This window comes from Lissotriton vulgaris, chromosome 8, assembly GCF_964263255.1.
Source record: "Lissotriton vulgaris chromosome 8, aLisVul1.2, whole genome shotgun sequence".
Classification (NCBI taxonomy): Eukaryota; Metazoa; Chordata; class Amphibia; order Caudata; family Salamandridae; genus Lissotriton; species Lissotriton vulgaris.
The window spans coordinates 443,621,463-443,627,462 of record NC_141696.1 but is presented as its reverse complement, the minus strand read 5'-3'; positions in this window follow the sequence as shown (position 1 = coordinate 443,627,462).

Here is a 6,000-nt window from a genome sequence, read left to right as displayed (position 1 = left end):
GGTTTTGCGCCAGTGGCGCACCCCTGGACTGGCGCTGCATGCAGCGCTCCGTGACATTTGGACACAGGGCGTCTGAGCCCCAACAAGGCCAGTTGGCCTAGGGACTGCCACAGGTAGTGGCTTATGTGAGTTTTTGCACAATTGTATGGTTATTGCACCTCTGAATGTGTTTTCTTGCATCATGTGTTATTCCTGCACCTCTGAATGTTTTTAGGCATCATGTGATTTTTGCGCTATTGTATTGTTCTGGCATCTCTGAATGTTTTAAGGCATTATGTGTCTTCCTTTTCCCTGAGCTGCACCTCTGAATGTTTTAGGCATCATGTGTCTTCTTGCGCTGCACCCCTGAATGTATTTTATTGCATCATGTGCCTTGTTCTTAACACCGCTGAATGTGTCGGTTTATGCATCATGTGTTTCCCTTTACTACACCGCTGAATGTGTTTTCATGCATCATGTGTAATGTGTTGTGCTTATACCCCTAAATGCTGTGTGATACTTAGGTGGTTGTTCTTTTTAGTACAGGTGGTCCTAGTGAGGTCCTGGTCCCCTGCGTGACAAGCTCCTAAGGTGTTTAGGGTTGCGTAGTGTGTACTTACCTGTTCCCAGTAGTTACTGGATGTGATTTATAACTGTTACTTTGTGCTACAGTGATTTTATATTCTTTTATTCTAATTTCTGACAGTATTGCATTTCTACTAAGTGCTGATTCTGACAGTGGCCCATGTGGCCCTGTCTTGTAAATAATCCCTTATGAATATTGCCCGTGCCAGTTGGCACAATGTACATGTGTGATTTCTATCTGATGTGATTTTGACCATACAGAAGTTATTTTCATATAACCTTGTGTGGAGTTCCTTTTGTGGTGTGCCTAGTATTTTGTTGCTGTTGTGTGCTGGCGCAAATGCTTTACACATTGCCTCCGAGTTTAGCCTTACTGCTCGTGCCAAGCTACCAAGGGGGTGAGCAGGAGTTATCTTGGCGTGTGTCTTCCTTGCCCTGACGAGAATGGTGGTTTCTACCTGGCTTTGGCGTCAGCCTTAGCCTACCAGAAATAGCCAGTTCTAACAGTGTGCATCAGTATGTTTGTTGTTGTGTAAGCTGCTGCATGCATTGATCAGTAGCTATATGAGTGGCTATATGGGTTATTATTGATTGGTTGCCCAAGTATTTGTATGGGAGACTGAGTGTGTGTGTGACTGGTTGGGAGGTGTGTGACTCTGTGCAGATCAATGTGTACTTGTATCATTGACTGTATAAGAGAGTAAGTGTGTGTTAGTATATGTTTGAATAAATAAGGTGTTGTGTGTATAACTATATAGATGAGGAAATGGAAGTGTGATTGATTCTTTCATGACTGACTAGGTGTGTGAGTAACTCCATGGATAAGTGGCAGTGTGTGAGTGTCTGCATAGGTATATGAGTGCATATGATAGTGTTGCATTGATGAGTGACTGTATGTATGAGTGATTGTATGGGTGAATGAGTGGATGTGTGAGTAGACCTAGGAATCAGTGAGTACTATGTAGTACCTGGTATTGGTGTGTCAATAGTTTCAAGAATGGTAGTCTGTATTTAACACTGGGTGTATCAAAGGTTATATTAGAGTGTGAGGAGGTGCATCGTATTATCACATGAATAATGTAATCAGTGATGTCAAATGAGATGTCATCAGTGATGTCATCGGTGATGTCATCAGTGATGTCACTGACCATGTCATGAATGATGTAATATGTGACATCATCAGCAGTGGATTGCGGGTGCGCCAAATATAGATAGTCCAACTAACTATATAGGAGCAATTTCAATGTTTTTTTATATGGTAATTCCTAACTATATAAGGCCTGAAACCTATGGTTTTTTCAGTGAATTTCAATGGTTTTTTATATGTTAATTTCGAACTTTATAAGGCCTGAAACCTATGGTTTTTTCAGTGAATTTCAATGTTTTTTTAGATGTTAATTCCTAACTATATAAGGCCTAAAACCTATGGTTTTTTCAGTGAATTTCAAAGGTTTTTTAAATGCTAATTCCTACCTGAATAAAGCCTGAAACCTATGGTTTTTTCAGTGAATTTGCAAGGTTTTGAAAATGCTAATTCTATTAGCGGGTAACGTTTAAATATGTTAATATCCTTGTGGGACCACCTGAGCAGCCCTAGGGATCCGATTTTTGGACCGGAGCAAGATGCTCTCTGATTGTGTCATATTTCTTTCCTTCTGCCCCCTGATTGTGCCGTATTTCTTGCTTCTGCCCCCCTAATTGTGCCATATTTCTTGGCTTCTGCCCCCCTGATTGTGCCGTATTTCTTGCCTTCTGCACCCTGATTGTGCCATATTTCTTGCCTTCTGCACCCTGATTGTGCCGTATTTCTTGCCTTCTGCTCCCTGATTGTGCCGTATTTGTTGCACATTCAGAGGTGTAAGGAAAGAAAACACATGATGCCTAAAAACATTCAGAGGTGTAGGGAAGGAAAAACACATGATGCATAAACCAACACATTCAGAGGTGTAAAATCCAGGAAGACACATGATGCCTAAAAACATTCAGAGGTGCCAGAACATAACTCAATAGCGCAAAAACACATGATGCCCAAAAACATTCAGAGGTGTAAGATCAAGGTGCATAATCATATTAAATGCATTACATTTCCTAGCACCATATCACATTGCGCAAAACTCACATTAGGCAATTACCATCACATAGATAATCACATTGCGCCTAAATAAAATCACATACCAGCCCCCATCTAATAAAGGGACTAAAGAGCCCTGTGTCCAGAATGTCAGGGCGCGCTGCCAATGCAGCACCAGTCAGGGGTGCGCCACCGGCGCAAAACCTAAACATTGCAGGTGCCCACTATATCCCCTATCTTTCCCAATTTGATCCCTCCCGTCCTTACGCTTTGCATACCACCCCTTAATCCTGTAAAGCGCTCTGATACCCTAGATATGCCTCTAAGGATTGCTTTTGTGCATGAATGCATGCCTGTGTGCACAAAAACAATCTTGCCCGTGACGCAGACACATTGCACTATAGTGCAAGTGTGCCTGCAATTGCGCTAAGCTTCCTGGAGTGCGACAGAGCAACGAGAAAGTAGAAGTGCACCATATCTCAGTAAATATGGCACATTTCTGATATCTCCCTTTCACGCAACGCAGCTCAGCAAGTTCCCTTGCTGTGTTGCGTGAAAGAATATGAGAGCTGCCCTCAATGCAGAGCATCCGAGAAGCCTAGATAGGCTCATCATCTTCACATGTCTATCTGCCATCCCCAGACCTGTTCATGCTTAACGTGCTTATAGGAACCATAAACCCATTGCTGATAAATCTTAACAATTCACATCAGGCTCCAGTGTGTGATAGAATACTTGAAAACTACCAGGATTTCGTTAGGGCTGAGAGACCATACTAATGGCAGAAGGCATACTGTTCAAATAAGTCTGACATATATTGACTCAAGCCAAATCATTTTCAAGTTGCAGAAAAGATGCATTTATAGTGCATTATATCCTGACAACTCCCATATAATCTCATGCTAAAAATATACAACTGAGTCAAATATATTTACCATTTAGTCACATATAGCATAACAGATTAGGCAAATAGAAAAAAAAGAAGGACTTAAAAACTGGATAATCAGTGAGATCCCCTTATATGTAGAAAACGGTGCAGGCTTTGGAACTTTTTCCGCTAATGGCTGGGTTTGGACAGATTCCAGTTAATCTCGCTTTCATTCAGCCCACACAACACCGAGTAAAAAGTGCGCCAGTAATTTTTTCCAGCAGCCTTTCACCTTTGAGTCTTCTAAAGTAAATTGGAAACGCAGACCTTGAAAACCTAAGCTTCCCAAACCCTCAGCCTTGAGTGAAGTGAGATGAAATGGAGGTGGGAGGGCCCAGGCGTTCCGCAGTGGACACAGTGCATGTTAACATAAGTGGTTTAATGAATGCGAAAGGCTGAATGGCTTAATTGTTCTCCTCTGTATAGACAGCCCGGCTCTTCTCAGCCCCATGGAAAATGGCAGATGAAAGAGGGGCTGATAAGGCTCGCAAATCCGCCTGGCGGTGAAAGCCCGTGAAACGAAACTCTACAGGGAAAATCTACATTTTAAAGGTTTTAGTATTCCGCGGCCATTTGCAAGGATGGGCTCTCGGTGCACAATCAATATTGGCACATATTATGTTCATCTGTCACTCTACGGTACTGTGGGGCTGAAAGCAGAGGGAACAGTAATTTGGTAAATGCGTATAAGGAACATCATGAAAAACTAATTTACAGAAAGAACAACCTTGCACGTGTATACATATGTGCGTGAATGGGTCGTTGTATAACTAGAAGTAATTTGGTGCTGCTTGCGAAAATTGGTTCGGCTACATTATTTATAATAAAGAATTGTGCTTCAAAATGTGAAATTGCAGTCACAGACTGATTCTTTTCTCCTGCAAATCAAAGTGTTGTCAAATAAATGATGCCTTGGCAACTGTACAATTGTTTTACTTCTATCATATGCTACAGAAATTAAAACTTTAAAGTAACTTAAAAAAATAAATGAAAGGAGGGATTGGCCAATACACCCTACCCTGTCCTCGCTTGGCTAATGTGCACATGTGCTCCGAAAAGGTTCCAATGGTGAAGGAGGTGCGGCAGGGCTCTTCTCTTGTGGCTCGCCTTCTCCTCTCTGGCGGCAGCTGCGGGGCTCTCCCAACACCACGGGGGCCCGCTGCAGGACGGGCGGCGTCTCCTCTTTTCCCGAAAAGGTTCCAATGGTGAAGGAGGTGCGGCAGGGCTCTTCTCTTGTGGATCGCCTTCACCTCTCTGCCCGCAGCTGCGGGGCTCTCCCAACACCACCGGGGCCCCGCTGCAGGATGGGCGGCGTCTCCTCTTTTCCCGAAAAGGTTCCAGTGTTTAAGGAGGTGCGGCGGGGCTCTTCTCTTGTGGCTATCCTTCTCCTCTCCTCCGGCAGCTGCGGGGCTCTCCCAACACCACGGGGGCCCCGCTGCAGGACGGGCGGCTTCTCCTCTTTTCCCGGGCTCCCTCAGCACACGGGAATCCCACACCAGCCCACACTTCTACCTCGGGCCGGCAGCATCACCCGGTCTCCCCCTCGGCACGGGAGAGTTTGGTGTAATTCCATTCAGCGGTTCAAGCTGTAGCCGTGTCTAAAGGTCCTATGAAAATTAACATGGGGAAAACACGTTTTGGGACCCCCCTTTTTTCTCAGCCCCCACTTGACTAATCCCCCCAAAACTTTCAGGGAAGGAGAGGAGCGGAGCGGCCATCTTCTTTGAGGAGTTTTTGAAGATTCATCAACCAGCGCCAAAGTTATTCCCAATAGAATGTTGCGGATTTCCTATGGAAACTAGGTCCTAACTATATATACCTACTGGCTACCGCCAGTAGGTAATATATATATATATATATATATATATATGTTATGGATTTAACCAGTGATTTATTTTTGCTGTATGTTACTGTCAGATGTATTTACATATACTGTGGTAGTATGTGTTCACTATTCATTAAGTCACATGACTCACCACGTCACTGTGAAGGGGTGGTCACTTTTTGAAATTGCATTTAAAAAGCATTGAGTCTTACGTACATGTTGCAGCGTGAACAAGGGCATACCTTGCCAGAAACGCGTAGCTGCTTTCTGTGTACCGAATAAAATAACGATATGCTGATGTTACGTGGTCCGTCTCCCTTCTGTTTGCTGGTGTGCTGAGCAGGCGCTGGAAACACCGAGAAATCCAGAGGAGTCACGTGGTTCATATATATATATATATATATATATATATATATATATATATTCACGCTCCACTCACAGCTGCCTGTCGCACTCAGAGGCTGGTGCCTGCTTGTCAGGGGTGCACCCGACATAAATATCAGCTCCAAAGAAAAGATTGTGAATCTACCCTGTGAGTGCTGCTACCTGATTTCCACATGATTGCGGTGAGGGATCTTTGGAGCTGATATATATATATTTTTTTATTTTTTT